Source organism: Cupressus sempervirens, chromosome 5 (assembly GCF_028749045.1).
Source record: "Cupressus sempervirens isolate cs-2001-9-10 chromosome 5, ASM2874904v1, whole genome shotgun sequence".
Classification (NCBI taxonomy): domain Eukaryota; kingdom Viridiplantae; phylum Streptophyta; class Pinopsida; order Cupressales; family Cupressaceae; genus Cupressus; species Cupressus sempervirens.
In genome coordinates this window covers 31,553,271-31,580,596 of record NC_143122.1, presented here as the reverse complement: position 1 = coordinate 31,580,596, position 27,326 = coordinate 31,553,271, and positions in this window count along the sequence as shown.

The following is a 27,326-nucleotide window of genomic DNA, read 5'->3' as shown; positions in this document are numbered from 1 at the left end:
TGCAAACCTCGTTGATCATATTTTATTTGTATCATGAGTTCAATGAATATATCATTCTGCAATTAATAAGTGTTAATGTTTTGTAGCAATAATTTTATAGTGTCGCTTGGCACTAGTGATTTGTATATGCATTTCAACATGGCATTTAGGATTAACCAAGTAACCTAAAGATCTAAGTTGGACTAGGTTAGTGACCTTTTTACTAATCATTTAGTAATTGAGATTAATTACCCTAATCTAGATTAGTGAGTAATCTGCATTTTTAAATGTTGTTAGAAAGTCCAAAAAAATTCAAGCCTTTTTAGGGTCTCTTAATAGTCCTAGAAGCCAAAAATTAAGAAAATTAAGTATGTAAGGGGTATGGGTATGGGTTGGGGGCATTTTGCACACCCCTAGCCCCTTTTGTTGACTTTTATGGTCACCCAAAAACCTCATTTTTTCTTTATTGCGAAAATTGAATGTTTTCACCATTAGTTGGATAAGTTTAACTCCACCATGAGGTTAGCCTTATGACAAGTTGAGTTAGAAGTCTCTAGAACCTTAGGAAAGTGGGGGAGTTATTATATTTTTGAAGGTGGTTGAGTTATTATCTTATTTAGAGGCAAATTTGAGAGAGAATGAGTGTTCACCCAACCTTTAGTTTTAGAGAGCAATTCAAGATTGAAGGAGAAGAAGAAGGAAGGGAAACTCATCTCAAATTTTCCAACTGCCATAACCTTAGCATGAAGGTAGGAACCCTTCAAGATCTTTTGGTTCATGTTGTGTTTCATGCTTAAGTCATTGTGTTTGCATATGTATGTTCGTGTGTTTGTTGAATGTGTTTGGAAGGGATTGAAATGGGTTTTCTCTTAAATGTTTTTCTCTTTTATTTTTCTTTGATTTTCAAAGGGATTTTATGGGTTGTATTGGCATTACTCACCCTTAGATAGGGAAGAATTTTTCATGTATGGGAGGAGATCTTTAGTTGGACTTTGATAGTGCAGAGTCCCTTCTTAGGATGAGGAGAGGGAGAGAGTGTAGAGTGTTATGGGCCCCTACTTGTCAGGACAAACTATGTTTTGAGTTTTGGAATTTAAGAAATGGAAGAATAGAAGTTCTTAAGATTATAGCCCTAAAAGGGCACCTGTTATGGTGTTGTGTCTGATGTCTACTATTCAAAAAATCCACCTTCTCCCTAGTTTGCTTCAGTGATGAACCTGTTGTGCAAACCTAGATGGGAGTGAATGTTTGAAATTGCCTTCATGTTAGGATTGGTTGTCTCTCAGTCAGTTTTTGTTATCTCCATGATCACCTTGATGTGTTGCAAAATTTGTAATAGTTTCCCTATTGTGGAGCAAAGAAGGAAATTCAAATATGTTGGGAGATTTCTCCTCGAGATAGCAATCCTCTATAAAAATATTATTTCTAAAACTTATTGTGGAAATGTCTACGATGTCAGGTTTTATTCCTAGTTCTTTCCCTATTGAACCTTTGAAGCAAGTGGTTCAATAGAATAAAATTGAGTAATATTCATGCATATGATGTTTCTAGTATTTCAGTTTTTGCATATGTTTACTTAAAATTAGATGTGATGATGTTTTACCTTATTGTGGCATTATATACTTCAAAATTGAATTAACTTGATTAATGTTAATTGGATAAAATGTGACATATAATTAAGCAATCTAAATTTGAATTATGTCAAGTAAATTCGAAGTTACATGAATGAAAATCACATCTCGCATTTTTGTATTTAATTGAATGGAAATTAAGTCTATGTTATTATACCAACAACACATTTTAATCCTATGAATTAATCCAATGAGAAAAAAAATTATAATCCGCTTGGTTAAATAGTTATGTTTTGCTCGAATCTAACACTTAGAAAAAATAAATTTATAATTTCCCTTAGCATGAAAATATTTTTGGCATTGAAAATCTATGCTTAGAAAAAAAAAGACTTGGGAAAAAAAAATCCCTTAGAGCAAATATGATTTCTAGATTTTGTTTGAGGGAAAATTTAATCCCTTTGAGGTAACAAGGAATATTCCCTTTAAGATCCTCCTTTAAAATCATTTTCTTAAAATATATTTAATATTATAAACTTATATTTATTTATATATATATATATATATATATATCTCCTTTCTAAGCACTAAACTTTTTTGATCATAACTAACTCTATCCAATCACTTCACAATCTCATCTAAGCTAATCACTTACATTTATTCCTCCCCTTACCTCATGCATTGGAATTCACCCTCTACTTCCATCTGTACCTAGTTGTGGGTTGAGGAAGGAAAAAGATGTTTGCATTGATTTAAAACATAACTCTATATCTCCCCACTTTAAATCCTATTGGTGGACAAGATATGGTTGACTTTATCAACTTGCATACTCTCCCACCCATTTGTACCTCCCTAGAGCCACTTGGGCAGCGTGTCTGCATGTTGGGGAAGCATGTTATTCCCTTGGGATAGCAAGCCAACTTAGAGGACGTCATGTCAGATGATGGGGACCTTGGCAAGTGGCCAAGTGGTGAGGGTTAGCATAGTAAAGGGGGGGCTAAGGGTAGTTGGTAGCTGGGGTTAAGGGAAGTTAGGTTAGTTAAGTTAGTAGGTTTTGACTTTAGGTTAGTAAAAGGGTTAAGCTAGTTAGTTTATGTCTTAGGTAATTTTATTTATATGTTTTTAAATATTAATTAGTTAGTAGTAGAGCTGTTTAAATTAGTAAATTTTAATGTTAGTGAGTTAGAATTAGGGAGTTAGTAGCATTAGATATTAGTAATGTTAATAATTATCTTTATTTTAGTGTTAGTTAAGATGTTAGATGTTAGTAATTTTAATTATTTTATTTAGTTAGTATGAGTTTGAAATACGTTTTGTTTAGTTAGTTTTATTTTAAATATTTTAAATTAGTATAGTTAAGGTTTTAGGTTTAATGTTTAAATTAGTATAATTAATTTATTAGATTGTATTAGAGCTTAAGTTAGTGTTAGTGTAGATTAATTAAGTGTTATAAGATTAGTGTTAGATTTAGCTAGTATTAAATTTATAGTTTCTTTCAATTTGATTTTTTGATAGGTTTAGATTTATTTATGAGTTATTAGAAAAAATTAATCATGAGATTAATTAATAATTTGGTTGATTGTAATCCTATTATTTACTAGTAGGTTTAGTGATTTGATGTTTTATTATTGGGTTTTCAAAGGTAAATAAAAATAATAATATGTTAGATCTTTTTATTAATTGAATTTGAATGGTTTAATTTAATTAATCAATTTAATAATGGAATTTTAATTTAACAATCTATTCCTACACGATGGTATAAACTGAGATGTAGCCTTAAGGTAATGTAGGGGGAATAGATATCCACCTTTCAATATACCACAATTTAACTAGTAAATCAATCATAGTAAACTTATCAAAACCCCTTACCAACTTAGTGGTGTTATTAATCTTTTTTTTTTTTAAAATGGTGTGATTTTGCCCTTGTATTTTGGGTATGACAATACCCTTAAGCCTTCTTGCTTAACATGCTAATGCAGACTCTTCTCTTAGGTCACAGACTAAAAATTGGTGTAGTCTTAAGGTAATGTAGGGGGAATAGATATCTACCTTGCAATATACCATAGTTTAACTAGTAAATCAATCATAGTAAACTTATCAAAACCCCTTAACAACTTAGTGATGTTATTAATCTTTAAAAAAAAAAAATGGTGTGATTTTGCCCTTGTATTTTGGGTATGACAATACCCTTAAGCCTTCTTGCTTAACATGCCAATGCAGACTCTTCTCTTAGGTCACTTGATGAAGAAATGCCTTATCCTTCTTGTCTTCCTTAGGTTCTCACACATGAAAACCTTTGTTTTTGACCAACATTTCCTTTAAATAGGGAATTAAGATCTTTCTTTATTCATTCTCTATTGTCCAATTTAGGATTAGGATAGATTAGGTAAGATTCAATGAATCTACCCCATATTTCATATCTCTTGTAGAAACTTATCCTTCAATCCTCTTTGAATTTTCCTCAAAATGGTTTACCATTAATTCTATGCCACTAGCTCATCAATCTTATCTTCCACCTAGTTTACACAATCCAATAAAACAAACTTGTCAGCTTAAATCCATTGAATTCATGATCTTTCAAATAATTTAGCCACTTGGCATTAACTTGCTTCTAATGCTCATTACACACTGTGTTGCTTGGCATCTTTTGTAAAATCACTCAGCATGAACTAATGTTTATTGGTGCTCAGCATCAACTAAAATTTACTTGGTATCCACTATTTTTCTCAACATACACTAGAATATACTTTTACTTGGCTCCAACTAATTTTCTACTTAGCTCACACTAACTTTTCTCGACAACTACGATCCACTTAGTCAAGCTTTGCAGACAAACTTTTTTCAACTTGTTCTTCTAAACTTTCTTAGTGTAACCAACCTTTTTAATCTTAAGTAGATTATCAATGCACCATGTTATCACTATCTTAGCTTATTCTAATACTCTTTTACATAACATAACCCAACTTTTCCTCTAGGTGTTATTGTTACATCTTTTGATCAAATCCTCTTCATCAATCAAATAAGTGATAATACTTAAATCATATAAGCAATTATCTTACCAGAAAATAGTAGGTTTGACACCGGTGACATAATAATGATTGAAACATATTGATCATACTTGTATTTATCTATTCTCAATAATCTCCTTTTTCAACAATATCCCTCTTTGGCATTAATGGCAAACCAAATTGATCAACCAAACTAACTAGGTTAAAATAGTAAGAACAAAAAAATACCAAAAAGGAAATAATTCCTTGTATTAAAATATTTTCCTCTATTAGCAACTTCCATCTTCTAAATAGGTTATAGAACTTTGTTGTGTCATCCTTATGACTCCCTATGAATTACTTCTTATATCTCCCTCTACATTATCTTCCTCTTTCTAGATAGATGTAATCAGTAGATACATTTCTCCCTCATACTATGTGTTAGGATTTCTCCCTCTTTATTTTCTTTTCTAGTATTGTCTACCTCCCTCTTAATTGTATATCTCTTCTTCTAGGATCAGTTTAAGTCCTGAGTTTCTCCCTCTTTGACAACAATGCAAAAGAATTGACATCTTAATATGTAGATATAAACTTCTTCTGTTTCTCCCTCTAACACCTTTCTTGTGATTGATTTTTAGTTCCAACTCTTTGATTACTTTAGGAAACTCCTAATGTAAGATCCATTGCATTAATTTGTAACATATGAAAATTTATTTGCTTGATGCATGGCACTCATTTTTTTACTTAGATAGCCTTTGATAGGGGTATCACCCCTAGTTTACCTCTTAGATACTTGTGAGCATCCTTAGGTAATGCTTTTGTGAATAATTCATAAATTTGTTCTTTTGTGTTAACATATTCCATCTTCACCTCTTTATCTTGAACTAATTCTCTCAAGTAATGATACTTGATTACAATGTTCTTAGTCTTTGTGTGCATCATAGAATTCTTTGATATATTTATAGCACTTGTATTATCACAATAAAGTGTCACTAGTTCAATTATCTCTTCCTTCATACCTTTGAGTAGTTATTTGATCCATACAATTTTTGTACAATTTATAGTAGTAGTAACATATTCAGCTTCAGCAATAGATTGTGAAGTGCTATTTTTCTTCTTGCTACTTTGTGTAACTAGCCTCTTGCCTAAGAAAAATGCTCCTCCACTAGTTCTTTTCTTGCCATTAATGTTTCTAGCCCAATCAACATTAGTATAAGCTCTTAATTCAAATTTCTCATTTTTCTTATAGTATAGACCATACTCCTTTGTTCCTTTTAGATATCTCATTATTCTCTTTACAACCATCAAATGATTCTCCTAGGGATTAGCAAAGAACCTTGCAACTATCTCTGTAGATAATGCAATAGCAAGTCTACTATGTACTATATATTGTAATTTTTCAATCATAGACCTATATAATGTTTGACTTACCTCATCTGAATCATCATTCTTGGATAATTTATGTCATGTCACCATAGGTGTACTTACTAGTTTGGAATCCTTTGATCCAAAAGATTTCAATATTTCCTTGACATACTTTTATTGAATGATGTATATATCGTACTTCATTTGATATACTTGTAAACCTACAAAGAACTTGATCTCTCCAAACATATACATCTCAAATTCTTGCTTCATTTCATTTGCAAAAGCCTTACATAAAGTATTTTGACCTCCAAATAAAATATCATCAACAAAAAAAATAGATAAAAAATGCTCTTGCCTTTTTCTATCTTCATGTATAGATTGTTGTTATCATCAATCCTCTCAAATCTATTCTTCATAAGATAACTATGAAGTCTATCATGCCATGCTCTTGGTGCTTGTTTCAAATCATATAGAGCTTTGTGTAATCTACATACTATGTTCTTATTGTTAACATCAACAATCCTCTTGGTTGTTCTATGTAAACTTCTTTCTCTAATATGTCATTCAAAAATATAGATTTAACATCCATTTGATAAATTTTGAAACCTTTGTATGTAGAATAAGCAAGCAGAGTTCTTACTCCTTCCAATCTAGTAATAGGAGCAAAATTTTCTCCATAGTCAATTCCTTCATCTTGTGCATAACCTTTGCAAACCAATCTTTCCTTATTTCTTGTGACTTCACCATTTTTATCTAGCTTATTTTAGAATACCCACTTGGTGCTAATCACATTTTTATTTTCTAGTCTAGGAACTAGAGTCCATGTTTTGTTTTTCTCAATTTGTTCAATCTCTTATTCCATGGCTTTACTCTAGTCCACATCTTCTAAGGCATCTTTCACTATTTTAGGTTCTTTCATGCTCATCAAACATGTATCATTTCTCAATTTTTCCCTTGTCATTGGTTTATAATCTTTATCTCCAATAATTTTTGTAGCAAGATGATGTCTCTTGACATTTTTGGACAATCTTAGTTCATCTCTAGTTTCTTTATTTGGTCCTTCAACTTCAAAGTCACTATGCACATCTCTTTCAGGTAGCTCAACATCTCTCTCATGTACACTAATCTCAAAATCATAATGTGCTTCAACTTCATTCTGTATACAGCATCTGAGTGTAGCTCAATTCCTAAATACAACTCGACATTCATAGTATATGACTCAGTAGTCACTAAAACTTGTTGTTGGTTTGTAGCTTGATTTACATCATCTTCTTCAATAGGCATACCTTTATAAAAGTATACAAATGATTTGTATTCTTCTAGTTCTTTCCTAGGTTTAAGCTCATATACTTCCATATATTCATCAAATTTCACATTTGCACTTTCCATAACTTTGTTAGTGTTATTTTTTAACACTTATAAGCTTTACATCTTGTGTAATATCCTAGGAATATACTTTATTAACTTTTTGCATCTAGTTTACCAATCTTGAAGTCTTTTAGAATATAGCATTTGCTTCCAAATACCTTAAAATATTTTACATTGGGTGAGTATCCATACCATTGTTCAAAGGGTATTGAATGAGTACCTTTCTTGACTTGTACAAGCTTTAAGGTATAGACAGATGTACTTACAGCTTCTCTCCAATATTTCAAAGCAACATTTTTCTCCATCATGAGTGTCCTAGTACAAACCATTACAGGCATATTCCTCCTTTCAGTAATTCCATTTTGTGGAGGGTTCTAGGAAAAATGTCTATCTTTTTATTTCTCTATCATTATAGAATATTTCAAACTCATTTGATATAAAATCCCTCCTTTATCAAATCTCAAACATTTTAGACTTTTACCTATTTCCTTCTCAACTCTCAGTAAGTACCACTTAAACATTTGGAAAGCATCACATTTCTGATTTAGGAACATAACTATCATCATTTTAGAATAATCATCAACAAACAACATAATGTACTTATCTCCTTTATAGCTTTGCACTTCAATTGGTCTACACAAGTCAGTATGAACAATCTCTAGTATTTCTCTAGAGGTATGAGTTTTACTCTTAAAACTTAAATTTTTCAATTTATCTAATTGGTATTGTTTGTACATTATATTATTAGGCTTCTTCAACTTAGGAAAACCTCTAACTTTTCTTGTGTTACTGATACTAACCAAGTTATCAAAATTAACATGACATAACCTTTTGTACCATAGCCACACATCATCAAGTTTTACAATTAGACAAGTAGCATCCTCTATATCAAGATAGAATAGATTACTCTTAGTTTGATCACCCTTTCCAATCAGTTTCCCATTATTATCATATATCTTAGCTATCTTGTTTTCAACCTTATATCTTGAATTATTCAGTTGTTACCCACTCAAATTAGTATAGTCAAGTCCTTCAACATAGTATGCATTATCATATAAAATCTTTTCTTTGAGTTTGATAGAACCTTTTCCTTTTATCAAACATAGTGCATCGTTACCAAATCTTACACTATTTCTATAATAATAATTCAAGGTAATGAACTTATTTTTATCTCCAGTCATGTGATGTGAACACCCATTATCAATGATCTACTTGTCATTCTTGTTCATGCAAGTCAAAAATGCAGTTGCCTTATCTTCATCATATTCATCCTAAATAGAAACATACACCACTTCATCATCATGTTCATCAAATTCATCTTTTGTTTCCTCTTCAACAATGTAGCAAGACTTCTTGCTTTTGTCCTTGTAATCCTTTTTGTCTTCATCTCTTCCACTTTTGTACTTTCCACCACCTCTATAGTTCTTCTTCTCTAGAAATCTAGTAGCAATATGATCAACCTCATTGCAATTGAAGTAAATGATAGGTAATTTACTTTTGAACTTTCCTTTACCTTTATGGAATATTCTTGCTAGTAGTGCTTCAAGTTGATCTACATCCTCCGCATCTATATCACTATCACTAGACACATACTTTATCTTGTTGGATACAATTGTTAATTGTGTATTGTCTTTGATGTTACACAAATTTCATATCAGTCATTAGATAGAGTCTACCAAGCTTAGATGATCAGCAAAGAAATTTACAATGACTATTGAACATTTTTGAATATTACACAGTAAAGTCAGTTCTTACTGAGCTCACTCGGGCATCAAAGGATTGTGTAGCAGAAAGTTAGTGTTAACCGAGCTCCCAATGTTAACAAAGAAAATTTAATGTCTACCGAGCTCACTCGAGCATCAAAGGATTATGTAGCAAAAATTTAGTGTTAACTGAGCTCCCAAGGTTAACGAAGAAAAGTTAATGCCTACCGAGCTCACTCAGGCATCAAAGGATTTTGTAGCAAAAAGTTAGCATTAACTGAGCTCCCAAGGTTAATGAAGAAAAGTTAATGTCTACCAAGCTCACTTGGTCATCAAAGGAAATGTGGCAGAAAGTTAGTCTCTACCAAGCTCACAAGGTCAGTAGAGGAAGGTTTGTGCTAACCGAGTTCATTCGGTCTCCAAAAATTTTTTACAGGGTTTGCAGTGTTTACCAAGCTTCACTTGGTTAACACTAGAAAACCATTCTAGAGCAATGGTTACTAAATTGGGTCAGCCAGTGAAGGATTTTATTGTTTTGATATTAAGTTCAATTATTTTGTACAATAAATGTATCCAACTGATGTAATGATTTTTTCAGTTGTTGTAACTTATATTTGAGCTGACTTGATAATCTAAAAGGTTTATATAGATGTTCAAGTTGTGAATTCAAGGGTGAGAGTGAATATATGGATGTGAATGGGATAAGTGAATGTTGAGAAAATTTTGATGAAGGATTAGATATCCTGGAGGAGCTGCAAAGTTGTATTTGATTAGTAAGGATCTAGTAAAGCATAAAAGAGATCTATAATCAGAAAAAGATAAGTTGCATATCATTCAAGTCACTTCATTGTTGCTTTATAATCATTGTAACAGTGAATCCAGAATCTCTATGTAGAGTTGGTTTAATAGCCATTTTGCAAATCCTCTAACAAGGTGACAGTTCAGTTGAATTGTTCTAAAGACCTCTAACAAGGTCACACCTAATAGTGTGTATTTGTAACCTTTAATAGGGTTGGCTCCTAATAGGGCTCACTTCAAAAGAGTGAAAATTGGTGACTAGTTACTTGGTGGTTTTTCCCATATTGGGTTTCCATGTTAAATCTAGTGTCACTTGTGTTCATTTATTTAACCTTTGCATGCATATTAATAACTATGAATGCTAGATGATCAGTAACTAGTTAATCTACTGAGTTATAGTATTCTTGCACTATTTACTGAGTATTAGTAGCAAGTAAGCATTATAGACATCTAAGAGATTTTTGGAATTATTTTTGTGGTAACTGATTCACCCCTCCCCTCTCAATTACTTCATTTTTATTTTCAACATATCTTGTTCTTCTTCTTCTCCATATCAAGTTCCTTCAATGATAACTTAGCTTTGAAAGAAGATTCAATATTTTTAGGTTTGTAATTATTAAAGTTAGATAGCTAAAAAGCAGTGAACCTACTTATCAAACCTTTATGTGATAGCTTATACCCTGGTATACATCTTAGTTCTTGAATTATAGAAACTCTAATAGCATATATGGGCATAAATTTTTTTTAAACTTTGCTTAGTATAGTATCATCATCTATTATACCAGCAACTCTTCTTATTGCATTAACAACATCTTTTATCCTTGAAGCATATTGAGCAATATTTTCACCTTCTTGCATTCTCATATCATCAAACTTACCTCTAAGACTTTCATCTTTGGCTCTTAGAACATTAGTGTCTCCTCCATAGGTGGTGGTTAAGGATCCCACATATTCTTTACACTGTTAAGACTTTTGATATAATCAAATTCAACATAGTTTAGGGCAAAGGCAATCTCCAATATTGCCCAGTTGTGTTCTTTCTTCTTTTCCATATCCTTAGCAGTTAGGGCTCTAGCAAGATCAACATGTTTAGTAGTAATGGTAGATTGTGCATGACCTCCAAGTCCTCTAAGGTGTAGCTTCATCAAAAAATTTCATGTAGAAAAATTATCTCTATTAATTTTGGGTACATCTCTTTTTGACATCTTGATCTTTTTGCTTATAGTACCTTCAAACTAGTCCTCTTATGTAGATTGCTCTAATACCAATTATTAGAGTACTTTATAATAATTGATATGGGGAGGGGGTGAATCAGTTACCTAAGGTCCAAATGTATAAAAATAAAAATTCACAACCTAATGAACCCATAAAATAATTATCATCATGCATGCATCCATAAACTTATGCAATCACTTAAAACTTTGTAGGTTAGTGTCAAATTAATTTATAGAAATTTAAACATGAAATATAATAGATTCAACAACACATTTGATACAATGATTTATGTGGAAAATCAATTTGAGAAAAACCACCTATAACATGCTACTCTTTTTCACTCTTCTAAAGTTATGCCTTGTGAAAGGTCAACCTTGTTAAAGATTACAATACACACTATTAAATGTGACCCTATTAAAGGATTTCAATCACCCTATTAGGAGTGAGTCTTGTTAGAGGACTTTAGACCATTCACTTGGAATGTAACTAGTTAAAGGATTTACAAATGACTATTAGGTCAACCTTAATCCAAAGAATTTACCCTAGACTAATGCAATTTTAAGAGAGTACTAGTAAGGCTTGATCTAATAGCAACTTACAACTCTATTTTTAGATTACAAGTCTCTATTTCAGTCCTCCATTTTGATTAGCATTCACATATTTCAGCTCTGATAGCTTTTTCACCCTTCAACAATCTATACCCTTAAGCCTTCTTTCTTAACATGCCAATGTAGTCTCTTCTCTTAGGTCACTTGATGAAACAATGCCCTTGACTTCTTGTCTTCCATAAGTTCTCGCATATGGAAACTTTTTCTTCTAACCATTCATTCCTTTAAATAGGAAATTAATATTTTTTGTTGTTCATTCTCCATCATCCAATTTAGGATTAGGACAGATTAGGTAAGATTCAATGAATCTACCCCATATTTCATATCTCTTCTAGAAAATTCTCCTTCAATCCTCTTTGAATTCACCTCAAAATGGTTTACCATGAATTATGTGAAACCAACTCATCAATCTTATCTTCTTCTTGGTTCACACAATCCAAGAAAAATAACTAGTTGTCTTAGATCCATTGAATTCATGATCTTTCAAATAATTAAGCCACTTTGCATTAACTTGCTTCTAATGCTCGGTACACACTGTGTTGCTTGGCATCCTCTATAAAATCACTTGGTATGAACTAAAGTTTACTGTTATTCAGCATCAACTAAACTTTACTCAGCTCCAACTGATTTTCTACTTAGCCTGCACTAACTTTTCTCAGCACCTACTATCCAGTAGGTCAAGCTGTGCAGACAAACTTTGTTTAACTTGTTCTTCTGAACTTTCTTAGTGTAACCAACCTTTGCAACCTTAATTAGATTATCAATACACCATGTTATTACTATTTTATCTTATTTTTATACTCCTTTTCATAACATAACTCAACCTTTCCTCTAGGTGCTATTGTTACATCTTTTGATCAAATCCTATTCATCAATTAAATAAGTGATAGTACTCAAATCATATAAGTAGTTGTCTTACTAGAAAATAGCAGGATTGACATCAAAGACAAAAAAATGATTGAAACATATTGATCATACTTGTATCAATCTGTCCTCCACAATCTCCTTCTTCAACACATTACTGAAGTAGAACAAAGATGGTTATGGCATAAAAGGATATGTCATGTGAGCTTTGATAATCTAATTAAGATAAGAAAAAATAAAAGAATGAGAGGTATTCCTATTTTGAGGAAACCTAGTATGGGTCTCTACAAAAATTATCAAATTGGTAAGATAGGAAAGACAAGTTTCAAAAGAAAAAACTATCATATTGAAGAAATCTTGGAGCTAGTTCATACTAACTCATGTGGACTTATTAGAATTAAGAGCTACTATGGAGATAAGTACTTTATTCTTTTTGTTGATGATTATTCTAGAATGATGATTGTAATGTATCTAAAAGATAAGTTTGAAGCATTTCAAAAGTTTAAATGCTATTTGGTAAGAGTGGAGAAGGAAACTAGAAAGAAGCTAAAGTCTTTGAGATCAGAAAGAGGCAGTGAATTCATTTCCAATGAATTCTACATTGAAAGAGGAATCAAAAGACAAGTATCATCCCCTAATATACCATAGAAAAATGGTATAGCTAAAAGAAGAAACAAATCCATCATGGATTATACAAGAACTTTAATGATAGAAAAGAATGTTGCAATCAAATACATGAAGGAAGTGATTGGTACTACAATGCATACCTTGAATAGAGTATAGTTGAAGAAAGACTCAAATTAAACTCCCTGTAAACTATGGTATGGTTATAAACCTAATGTAAGTTACTTGAAAGTATTTGGTAGCAAATTTTATATCTTGAAGGAATCTAGGAAAAGTAAATTTGATGTCAAATGTGATGAAAGCATATTCCTAGGATACTCCTGAAGAAGTAAAGCATATAAATGTTTAAATTTATCAACTCATAAGATCATAGAAAGTAAACATCTAAGAATTGATGAGTTTGCAAAAAAGAATGAGGAAGAGAGAAAAAAAGAACCTAAGGATTATAGAAATTTTATCTACTATGAACCTAATACACTATCAAATCCAATTGGAAGTCAAAAGACTTCACCTCCTGAGTCCCCAAAATCTCTAGAGGCTACTAATTTACAAATAGTACAACCTAAGTCATAGTCTAAAGGACCTATGTCACAGTTAGAAGCTACCAAGCTATTGCTAGAGAAAATTGAATATTAGGGACCTAAGTCATAGGTAGTGTGACCCAAGCTTGACATAGAAGATCATGATGAGGAAAGTGGAACAAAATCTAAATCCAAAATACCTATGTTAGAAAGATGTGTTAGAAGGTTTCATGCACCATATTAAATCATTGGAGACAAGTCAGATGAAATGATGACAAGAAACAAATTGAAATCTACATGTTCACTTACTAAATTTGAACCTAGATTAGTTAAAGATGCTTTAGATAATAAAAGATAGATTGAAGTAATGAATGAAGAGATAGAACAGATAGAAATGAACAACACCTGGGCTATTTTCCCTAGACCCAAGGATAAGAATGTAATTGGCACTAAGTGAGTTTTCAAAAATAATTTGAATGAAGACGGAGAAGTTTCCAACAAGGTTAGTATGCAAAGACTATTCTCAATAAGAAGGTATTGATTATGGTAAAACTTTTACTCCTGTTGCAAGCTTAGAAGATGTTAGAACTTTACTTGCTTATATTTCACATAGAGGATTTAAAACCTATCAAATGGATGTAAAATCTATATTTTGAATGGAATTCCTAAAGAGGAAGTTTACATAGAACAACCTAAAGGTTTTTTAGATCCTAGAAAAAGAGATATGGTTTGTAAATTGCATAAAGAGTTTTATGGTCTCAAGCAAGCTCCTAGAGATTGATATGAAATACTTCATAAATACTTGATAAAGATTGGTTTTCAAAGAACAAATGATAATAGCAGCCTATTTATCAAAGGAGGACCAGAAAAGAAGATTGTATTGGCTAAAATCTTTGTAAATGATACATTGTTACTAGAAATGATGACATGTGCAAAGCCTTTTGAAAAGAGATGAGTAAAGAATTTGAGATGTCCATATTTGGAGAGATAAATGTCTTTTTCGGATTGTAGATTCAATAGAAGAAAGATGATATCTACATTACTCAATCCAAATACATCAAGGAGATACTAAAGAACTTTAGAATGGAGGATTAAAGACCATTTAGAACACCTATGACTACTGGACATAAGATTTCCAAAAATGATGATTCCAAGGAAGTAGATTAGGCCACATATAGATCAATGATTGGAAAACTACAATATGTAGTTCATACAAGGTCTGATATTGCATCAGTAATTGGTATGGTGGCAAGATCCTTTGCAAATACAAAAGAAAATCACATTATGGAAATCAAGAGAATCATGAGGTATCTGAGAGGTACTAAAGACTATGGATTATGGGACAAGAAAGGAGGTACTTTAGATTTGAAGACCTTTGTAGATGTTGATTAAGTAGGAAGTGTTGATGACAGGAAGAGCACTAGTGGTGGGGCATTCTTTCTTGCTAAAAGACTAGTGTCTTTGACAAGAAAGAAGCATAATTGTATTTCTCACTCTACAATAAAAGTAGAGTATATGGTAGCAGCAATTAATTACTCCAATGTTGTTTGGTTCAAGTAACTATTAGAAGGTATGAAGATAGAAATCAAGGATCTACTAGTTATCTTCTATGATTACACTAGTGTAATTAATATATCAAAGAATCCTATGATGCATACCGAGACCAAGCACATTACAATTAAATATCTTTTTCTAAAAGAATTGGTGCAAGATAAAGAGCTAAGATTGGAATATGTGAATACTAAAGAACAAATTTTAGACATATTCACTAAGACATTACCTAAAGATGTATTTTTGTATCTAAGAGGTAAGTTAGGGGTCATTCCCATATCTGTAGCTCAACAAAATGAAATTTAGTGATGCATGAACCAGAGCATGTTGAAGATTAGTCAGTTGATGCAATATTGAAAAGAACATATTACATATGAATTAGTACATGAGGTACATTTATATTCACTGAATATTGTCTTTGGCATGAGATGTCAAAGAGGGAGAGCTTTCTATCATATTCATAGAAATTTTATAAAGGGAGAGTCCTATGATAAGGGAGGATTTTATTGAAGATGTGAAAGAGGTAGAATGAACTTGGTCTGACATCAAAGATATAGAGCTTGTTGACAAAAGAAAAAATTGAAGGTAGAGGAGTTCACACTAATAGAGGGAGTTCTTAAGGATGAGAATCAAAATAAAACTAAGGATATTTTTCTTAATTTATTTTTCTCTAAAAATTTCATTGTGTTATGACATGTTGTGTTTCCATTAATGCCAAAGAAGGAGATTGTTGAATATAATTAGTTAATTGTGTAGTGTCTTTAATGTTATTAAAAATGTCACATCTTTACTAGTCAGTGTATGCTGAGCTCACAAGAGCATTGTGTTAGAGTTCTTTCTAGTAAGGAACTTATTAGGTGGATTTAAACCTAATACTAGGAAATAAAGATAGGGACAAGCCTAAAGAGTAGCTAAATCCTATATTTAGCAAGGCTAAATCTTGGTTCTAGGCCAACATTAACAAAGTCATCAAGACTCACTTCACTTTAGGTTCTATTAGACCAAGTTGGGAAAACTTTAGGGATTGATCTTATTAACTTGATACTCTTCTCTACAAGACTATCCCCTATAGTAGAAATGGTCAATATTATTCTATGATTTTCTAATAAAATTCATGGACATAGTAGCTAAGTACAACCAAAAAGTAAGAGCAAATAAGCAATGACCAACACTTATAGTTCTTCAATACATAAAAAGGTAAATTGATATTTGATTAAAGATTTTGGGGTCAACATAACCTAGGTATCCAATAGCAAGAACATGTAACCTTTAAGCTGACTAGTCCCTTATCCATTTGGCATCAATTAAACCTTAACATACACATGGAAATCGGAAGTATACTCATATATCTAGACATCTAATCTATCTACCTGGCTCGCAAATAGACATCTATCTTCATAAAAATTCTCATACTTATTGTAATATTCTCCTAGTGAAAACTGCAAGCTTGTCAATATAAACAAGCATTTACTTGGCCCTTTGTTCCAATAGAAAATTTATCCAAACATATAACCTTAAGGGATTGCAATTGAGTTTAAGCTCATTGTTCTTAAACACAAAACATTATAGATGATAGGGGCAGGAGATGAGAATCAAAATAAAACTAAGGAAAATGAAACTCTTGTATTAATCTCATTAAAACCAATACATCATCTATATGTCAAAACTCAGAAAATACAAAATGAATGACTATATAGTATAAAAATACTTTAGAAGAATACACTACTATTGTTCATAATAGAGGAATACTGAGAATGGTATCATAGTAGTCAAGAAACTCTCCCACTCTGGAACCCCTTACAATGAGCAGAGAAGAAAGATATATAGAAGAGAAGATATTTCAAGATCTAGAGTCTGAAATTGACATGTGTCCCACTGAATTTGTCCTCATTCTAATATTTTTGAAACTAAACTTCATCTCCTAGCAATAAAATCTTTTCAATTATTGTGGAAATATCTAATATATCTCCCTAAAATAATCAACAAAATATCCTATGGAGAAATATCAAAAACACATCATAAACTATACTAGAGCTTCAAATATGATCTTGGCTTATCACTTTTCCTTTTGCTATGAAATTCAACTGTACTATTGCAAAAAACTTGATTACTTCCAACTGCCTCTCAAACAATCAAATAATCCCTCATAACTGTCAATAAAAATCAAATATGATGTAAATCTGATCAAAATTTGATATTATGCCATTCTAAAAACATCAAATCAGCATTTGTACTAAGGAGCCCATGGAATCACAAATCCTCCTATATTTGTTTCTAGTGAATATCTGTGCAAAAACTATCTACAAAAATGGAAAATTCATCTCTTTCTGGTTCTGTTAGTATATTACACTACATATTTTAGACAAAAAATGTGCTCCTGTGGTCCATTTGAAAATTCTAGCCCAAGGCTATGAACAATCATTAAAAATGAAAAATATAAAATATTACATAGTTAGAAACTATATAAAATATTAAATTTATTCAAATCTTTCAAACTTGAAAATTATGTGTGTTTATAAATCTATGAACCTTATTTTTTATTCATTCTCCCTGGTAGGCCCTACACAATTTAATACATTTGAATTTGAAATAAATCCCGTCATGAGATCTTAACATCAACATTTGACCTTATCGACCACTTGATAATCCAATGTTACAAGGAAATTGCAACATTTCGTATCTTTAATTTATGCCTTTTGATCATACATGCGGCCCCATCATAGCATCATCCCTCATTGGTTTTATCTTTATGATCTTACAAAATTCATAAGATTGTAAGCCTTCATCCTTGGCCTCTCGATCTTATAGCTTTAGCATAAGATTGAGGCTCTCATTCCTTCATGTCTTGATCTCATGGTAGATTGCCACATGAGACTCCATGTTTGACTGCTCCACTAGTCAAAATTTGTTTGACGTTGGTCATAGCAGGCCCCTCCATGTAAGTAGTGACTTGTCCTCCAAGCATGGCTTAGAAGACACTATGACATTGAGTCATTAGGTTTATAAAGAACAAAAAGAATAACCATATAATAAATGTGGGATCAAACTTTGGGTCATTCCATATAAACTCCTTTGCTATAACTTGCAGCTCCTTGATAAACTCCATTCTTTGCCCATTGTTCCTCTTAGGAAAACTAGCAGCGCTCTCCTCCGCTTCACCCTTTTTTCTTTGACCACATACTCCTCTTTTGGATTCTTTCTTCAACATCGGAGGGTACTCTATTTTTGCATGGGCCTTCCTCTACTATGAATGTTGACATCCACCTTCAATGTGGACTGTGGTCTATCCCTTGCTGGCATGGATGTTTCCTACTTTTTAAACATTGGTGGGAAGCTCTCTTCATGTCATGGGAATTTTGATGCATCTATTTCCAAAATGGAGTTTCCTATGGTGTTTAAAACCATGCTCTCCTCTACCATACATGGGCGACTCCCTTGTTCTTTTGACTTCTATGCTCCTATCCATGAGATCTCTTCTACCTAGCGTAGACTATGATGCAGAGCCACACCTTGAAAAACTCAGGAGGAATCAGAAACTCAACTGAGTTGCTTCAAGGGTCATCTACAACCTCCAGGATCACACACTAAAATCAGATTCAAAACAAAACTTTGAAAATAAAATCCCCCAAAATATCTTCTTGCTGCCTCTGGATAGACCTTCCCTAAGACATGAATAACTTTTGAACCAAAAAGATTTACTCAATCCAACCATTGAGATTTGGCGTAACTAGGTTTCAAACAACATATAAAAATTTGAGAGAAATCCAACGATTCAAACCCAAGATATTGACCACGCATTGGAGTACATTTTTCTGCAAAAAATTGCTTCTTGCTGTCTCTAGATAGACCCATGAACAAACATGTATAACTTTTGAACCAGAAAATATTTTCTCAATCCAACTATTGATATTTTTCATAACTAGGTTTAAAACAACATATAAAAATTTGAGAGAAATTCAACAGTTCAAACCCAAGATATTGACCCCGCATCAGAGTACATTTTTCTGCAAAACATTGCTTCTTGCTGTCTCTAGATAGACCTATGAACAGACATGTATGACTTTTGAACCAGATAAAAACTCTTCAATCGCTCTAGTGAAGATGGGCGTAATTTGGCCTATAATAACATATCCAAAGTTCATGAAAATCCAACAATGCATTTGGGAGATATTACCCACGCACTGAGACTAATTTTCTGCAAACACACCAAATTCGACCCAAAACTAAAACTTTTTAATCTTCTGCAAACTATCAACTTGTTTCCAGTGAGAAGATAAGAAAAATCCGTTCAAAACTCAGACCATCGAAAATTTGCACAAAGACAAAATGAAAAAAAACATTCCATCTCTCTCCAAATTTGATTCCTGTCTTACATAGCCGACTGGCTCACCCTTAAAACTGACTTTCTTTTTCCTATTAAAGGATGTGAAACGTTTTCTTCTTATTTTAGAAAAGAAGAATGTCTTCTATCCAAAAAAAGGATAAGAATCTGAAATGTTTTTTCTACCAATATTAGACAGTCATTTTCTAAGTCAGCAATATTCCAAAAACTGCCTACTACCTATTATTGGATTCTAAAAATCATTAAACACTCCACCTACGAACTAAAAAAAATCCTATTCTAATTTAAGATCTACACACCTAGTCCTAGGTGGCTATATTTGGAGAGCTTATCGAACTGCTACTCTAGGTATGCCACCACATGTAGGATGTTATTACAAACTTTAAAAACTAAAAGCATTTAAAACATAACATTAAATTTCCTATTACATTTTCAACAATGTTGTCTCCTGTAGCGTTTCTCTTCTCTGCCACTGCAGCATACTCCCCTGTAGAATGAATCTCAAGTCCTCTTGAGATGATGTGTTGTAGAAATGAATCTCATTCTTCTTTCGAACTTTCTAATTTCTTTGAACTAGGATGAGCATATCTACAAGAAAAACAAAAATAATATCCAACTTCTCCACATTGTAGCTTTGATTCTTTAATGCTGTAAATGTCACAGAAAATTCTCCAGCATGATTCACTATACATGAAATCTGCATCCCTGCATAAACATTATTAGAAGAAAACATATCATCAACATTAAAATTATTTGAGTTCTCTTTTTGAATATGAGCTTCCTTATACACCATGTAATGTGCATCATATCTATCTTCATCAATAGTGACCATAAACTTATCTGCTTCTTGACTATCAACCAGTTTCACATCTTCAATCTTAAGAATCGTATTTATCTCTTCTTTCTTTATTAAACATTTATCATCATCTTGATCTTCTGTAGTAATCTCACTTTCAAATATCTCTTTCTTATTACAACTTTGCTCAAGAACAATAATAGTATTGCACTCTTTCCTTTCTTCTTCGAGCTGAGTTTCCATACTACCGCCATGCCTTTTCCATTCTCCTACAATGGCTGCAAATTTTTTCCATAAATCAGATTCTTCTTCAGAACTTGCTGTTACACATTCCTTAGCTTCATCTTCATGCCATTCCTCTTGGCATTTTTCTTCATTATGCATATTTAAGGCTTCATCAGTTGCCTCCAAAATCTTTTCCATAGGAGTACTTTCCAACATTGTAGTGTTCTCTATTTTCAAAGGACATGTTACTGTTCCAGCCACAAATTGTTCACACTCAAATCCCATAGGACTTGTCTCATTACTGCTCTCACCAATAGTTACTTGCTGCACTTCTTCTTTCTGCATTTTATTTTCTCTCAATTTAGCTTCATTCTCTTCAAGTTTCCTTCTCAAACTTTTTATTTCCTCTTCTATCTTGCTTACCTCTTCTCTTTGTTTTCCCATTTCTTCTTCCTCTCTTTTCTTCTTTTCTATCACTTCCACCTTCAAGTTTGAAGACTCCATCTCTGAATTTTCTTCCTTAGTCTGATTTTCAGCATCATTCTGTAATTTATCTTTGAGTACAGGAACCAGTGCAAATAGTGGATACGTCTTCTTTCCTTTTACCTCTTTCAAGAATTCTTTCTTACCCATCATCATAACTTTGGCTTCTATGGTTTTGGATTCTTCTTGACATGGCTCAACTAAAGGTATCAATTCAATGACCTTTCCATTCTTTGTAATGGTATATGTATTCTTCACTCCATCATGATGTGCCTTGAGATCATATTGCCAGGGTCTGCCGAAAAGTAAATGTCATGCATCCATATTAACAATATCAAACAATAATCTATCTTTATAGGCTCCAATCTGAAATTCCACCCAAGCTTGCTCTTCCACTATAGTATGCTGCCCGTTATTTAACCAAGATATTTTGTAAGGATACGGGTGTTGTATTCTTGGTAGCTTTAACTTTTCAACCATTTAAAGAGACACAATTTTTTTTGTAGAACCAGAGTCTACTAGTACCTTACAAACTTTTCCTCCATATTTACAGGTAGTTCTAAAAATGGACTTCCTTTGTGGTGGTTCTTCTTTGACAGGCATTTTCAACAGTGTTCTTCTCATCATAAGTGCTTCTCCCTTTTCTAGATAACCATAACTTTCTGAATCTTCTTGTAAATCCGCTTCTTGTGCCAGGTGTATTCTCTTTTCACCATGAGTACTAGAGCTTGCTTTTGCTAGACATTTGTGTGCCATATGACCTTCCTGATTACAGTTGTAGCATCTTATTGGTTCATTCGTCCTTCCTGGTGATCTTCCTCTGAAATTTGGCCTTCTACCTCTGAAACTTCCTCTGAAATTATCAAACTTATTAACTTCATTATGCATCTCCATTTGTGGCTGAAAATTTGGACTCCTTCTTGTAAATGTACCTCTTCCTCTGAATGGTTGTCTTCCTCTGCCTCTATTATTATTTTCTTGTCTCCTTTTGATTTTCTCTTCCACCTTCAAAGCCAGTTGATAGCACTTAGCTATGGTGTTAGGACTCAGCAACTGCAACTCTTCTTGTATGTTCATCCTCAAACCATTTAGGTATCTTGCTACCTTGATACTCTCAGGTTCTGCAAATTTTGACCTTAGACTTAACTTCTAAAATTCTTTTGTATAAGTACAAACATCTATATCCCTTTGTCTGAAATTCTGCCTCTTCTGATGCAACTGTACCTCATAGTCTTCAGGGAGATACGTCTCTCTTATCATTGAAACCATCTTCTTCCATGAAAAAATCTTCCTTTTATCCTCCTTTACCCTTTCTTCCTGTACAAAATTCCACCATGTAAGGGCTGCTCCCTTCATTCTGGACTTAGCCAACTTAACTTGCTGCGACTCTGAAACTTTCTCACATTCAAAATGATTCTCTAAGGCTTCAATCCATTCCAACACTAATTCAATGTCCATCTTTCCTGTAAACATAGGTAACTCCACAGGTTTTCCTCCCAAAACCTTTAAAGCTTTAAAAAATGGCTTCTCGTTCTCAGATATTGTATCTTCTTCACTGTCGGGTACGTCTTCCTCTTTTTCCATTTCTTCTTTCATTTCTTTCTTCTCAACTACATTCTGCATATATTCCAATTTACTGGCTAATTTTGCCACTATCCCCTTCAACTCACTATTCTCTTTCTGGATAAGTTCTTCTTGCTCCTGGACTTTCTTCACTAACTCTGCATTGGTCACCATCTTGCTTGACCCTATTGAGGAATCTTGATCAGGGGCGTTCAACATATAACTTCACAACCTACAACTCTCAAGCTCTGATACCAAAAATGATGCAGAGCCACACCTTGGAAAACTCAGGAGGAATCAGACACTCAACTGAGTTGCTTCAAGGGGCATCTACAACCTCCAGGATCACACACTAAAATTAGATTCAAAACAAAACTTTGAAAATAAAATCCCCCAAAATATCTTCTTGCTGCTTCCAGATAGACCTGCACTAAGACATGAATAACTTTTGAACCAAAAAATATTTACTCAATCTAACTATTGAGATTTGGCATAACTAGGTTTCAAACAACATATAAAAATTTGAGAGAAATCCAACTTTTCATACCCAAGATATTGACCACGCATCGGAGTACATTTTTTTGCAAAATATTGCTTCTTGCTGTCTCTAGATAGACCCATGAACAAACATGTATAACTTTTGAACCAGAAAATATTTTCTCAATCCAACCATTGATATTTTGTGTAACTAGGTTTCAAAAAACATAAAAAAATTTGAGAAAAATCCAACAGTTCAAACCTGAGATATTGACCTCGCATCAGAGTACATTTTTCTGCAAAACATTGCTTCTTGCTGTCTCTAGATAGACCTGTGAACAGACATGTATAACTTTTGAACCAGATCAAAACTCTTCAATCGCTCTAGTGAAGATGGGCATAATTAGGCCTATAATAACATATCTAAATCTCATGAAAATCCAACAGTGCATTTGGGAGATATTACCCACGCACTGAGACTAATTTTATGCAAACACACCAAATTTGACCCAAAACTAAAACTTTTTAATCTTCTGCAAACTATCAACTTGTTTTCAGTGAGAAGATAAGAAAAATCCATTCAAAACTCAGAACATTGAAAACTTGCAAAAAGACAAAATGAAAAAAAAAAATTCCATCTCTCTCCAAATTCGATTCCTGTCTTACATAGCCAACTGGCTCACCCTTAAAACTGACTTTCTTTTTCCTATTAAAGGATGTGAAATGTTTTCTTCTTATTTTAGAAAAGAAGAATGTCTTCTATCCAAAAAAAGGATAAGAATCTGAAATGTTTTTTCTACCAATATTAGACAGTCATTTTCTAAGTCAGAAATATTCCAAAAACTACCTACTACCTATTATTGGATTCTAAAAATCATTAAACACTCCACCTACGAACTAAAAAAAAACTATTCTAATTTAAGATCCACACACCTAGTCCTAGGTGGATATATCTGGAGAGCTTATCGAACTGCTACTCTAGGTATGCCACCACATGTACGATGTTATTACAAACTTCAAAAACTAAAAGCATTTAAAACATAACATTAAATTTCCTATTACATTTTCAACAATGTTGCCTCCTGTAGCATTTCTCTTCTCTGCCACTGCAGCAGACTACTCCTCTTTGATTGCAGCTTCTTCTTATCTTTATGCATGTCTTCATCATCTTCCTTAGAAAAAATAGATGGAAATATGGCTCACTTCCTTTATCTTATAAGTCCAAAGCATAGCTTTTTAATAAGTGCACTACTATTTTGTCTAGATTCTGTGCTATGTTCCATGGCAAATTCATCTCCTAATATACTAGCATCTCCATTCCTTAATGCTACCTTAGGTATTAAAAATTAGAGTTCATTAGGTATTCAACTTGGAAGCACCCCTGTCTCCACCTTCTTTATTTCAAAGATCAGCATTCTCCACATTTTTAATGCAAACATTTCTACTTCATCATCCAATATTGATAAAACATGTAGCATGTGGTCTGCACTTTCATGCTTCTTGGTGTTGGAAACAAGAAAATCCACCAGTGTTGGCTCCTTTTATTAAAATGTTTCCTACAAAATGGAAAACATCAAATGCACTCCATTCATTTCAAATTTTTATTTCAAAATATCCACTTATCCTCTGTAGCTCAAAATGTTGTAGTGCACACTTTTGACTTATAAAATCAAAACAAATAATCCCTTGCACATATTTGGCTCCATTTTTGTTCACAATACATTTGGACTCAAATGATGACATCCATATGGTGAACATTGTAACAATTAGGATTGTTACAATCTCCCTTTCAAAGACTTCAATTTGCACATATTTTCATCAGTCTGATGGAATTAGTCAAACCCCAAAGTGGGTCCAACTTTTTTTTTTTTCGTTTTCAAAAAATTGACATTGCAAAATAATCCATACAACACCTAATACTTAAATGGAATTAATTTTGAGCACTAATTGATCACTAAAACTCATTTCACATCTTATCTACAAATTGTGATTCTCTACTAATAGGGCCTATCAGGTAGCTTTAAAAACTAATCAAAACAAATAATAGGGTTGTGAAAACTGACATGTCAATACTTTGTTCCACATTCTTGCATCCTAGCAAAACACACTACATGAGGACCACTCAGTCAAAAGATACTAACATTCAAAGTTGCCTAGTCAAAACTGCTTGTAGATAAACTTGTCAAAAAACCATAAAATGTGTTTGGTTTTAGCCTTAAAAACTGGGAAAATTGATGATTGATGGGAAAAAAAATTATGAGATGCATTTGGTAAGTGTGTGAAGTGGGCTACTTAGATTTACAGGACTAGAAACATTAGTAGAAAACTACTTTTTGCAAATGGAATGGGCCTAAAAAAGTATGCAGATGGATTCGTCAAGGTTTTCAAACTGGTAGACTTGAAGAATTTCAAAGTAGAATGTAGTGGTACATACCATTTGAACCAAAAAATCATAGATTTAAAGTTATAACATCCTGAATAGGGGTACTGACTAATCTGCATTTTATGACACCAGTAAAAGTTATAAATTGCATTCAAAATTGTGTTTGAAAATTGATCAAATAGATTCATCATAAGCTCAAATTTGGAGCTTAGCAAACATTAGACCTATAGAATGCAATTCAAAAAGAATTTTCTTAGTATGGTCAACTGGGTCAAAGTTATAATTAGTCAAACATGGCCTCCCAAATTTTTGGGCAATATGTATCAGCATGTGATGCAGGAGCATCCAGAGGTATATGGGCAATCTTGTGTCACCCAAAAAAAAATACTTAGACTTAGTTTCTGTTTCATGTGTTTTCATTTTTGGATACCCATTTGGGTCAAATAAAGGTTCCAACTCTCACAGTTCCACTATCAGTGTTTGTGTAAATCCCGAAAAAATAGGAGTATGTAATTGAGCCATCATTTTCATGAACTAGGAGATGTAAATTGGCTAGATGAATGTAATTGTAATTTAGAGCATTCTAGAAAAAGAATCAGGTCAAAAGGCCCCACAATTTGAAAGTTATTGCAATTTTTTGGGTTGTGAAGACCTCCTAAGAATGCTTCAAAGTCAGGTTAGGGGCATTAAATGACCTCAAAAAGGGCCAAAAAATGGGGGACGAGTGAAGCTATCCATAGGGCTATAGAGCGCTTTGAGAGCTTTTCAAAAATGTAAACAATTCATCAATCGGAGCTACGGTTCAAAAGTTATGCCTTCCAAAAGTTTGGTTACCATTTTTGGATTCTTCTAGATTTTCGTCAACTTCTAACACAGCTTTTGGAACCTTCTATTTGGTCGGCGGATGCCTACTAGGACTTTTTAGAATGTACTCCTAGTCCTTAACCCTCTGAGGTCTATTTAAGGAGATTTCTAGCATTGTAAAAGGCAGTTCGGAGTGGAGTTTGAGAGGAGGTACTAAAAGGAGAAATTATCTCCACATTTATGCTATTGTAAGCCCTTAGGGCATGTTTTAAAGTTTATTTTCTCTATACTAAATGTACCAGCTTATTTTCTAATTAATACAATTTCCCTTTTTTGTTTTGTCCATTCTGTTCTTGGGTTGTGTCCCCATCAAGTGGTATCAGAGCCAATTTTCCTGAGTGTGTAGACAGAGCGCCGACTATGAGGCAGTTTGCACCAAGACTGTGTGGTTGTGGGTTTGAGTTAAGAAGATGCCTCCATGAAGAGAGCATGGCGAAAGGGCCAGAGCTATTAATCTTGAGGAGGTTAGAGCCCTCCAAAGGTAGGTACAAGCATTGCAAGAGGAGCTCCATAGAGGAGCAACTGTGGCCGCAGGTGATGAAAGTGAAGGTGACAATGAAGAAGATAAAATTGGACTAGAAGGGGAATTTGATGGGGAAGTTCTGAACCATGTAGAGGAAAGGCTTTTTAGGGCCATTACTAAGTTTGGGAAAAGACCTACAATTGAAGTGGGTGTATTTTTCAGAAAATTTGAAACTAGATGAGTTGATCAATTGGATCAATGAACTGGAAGAATACTTTGAGTATGAGGATATCAGCGACCCAGATAGGGTTAAGTTTGCAAAGGCCATGCCAAAATCTAGTGGCAAGAGGTCCAACTAGAAAGAAATAGAAGAGGAAAGGAGAAGATCATAAGATGGGATCGCATGGTGGACAAATTGAAGAAGCAGTTCATTCCTGTGGACTATGAGCTTGATTTGTTTAAGAAGATGCATGGGTTAAAGCAAGAAGGAAGATCAATCCAAGAATATACAGAGGAATCTTACCGACTTTTGATTAGAGCATAGAATGCAAAAGAAAATAAGGAGAAGGTTGCTTT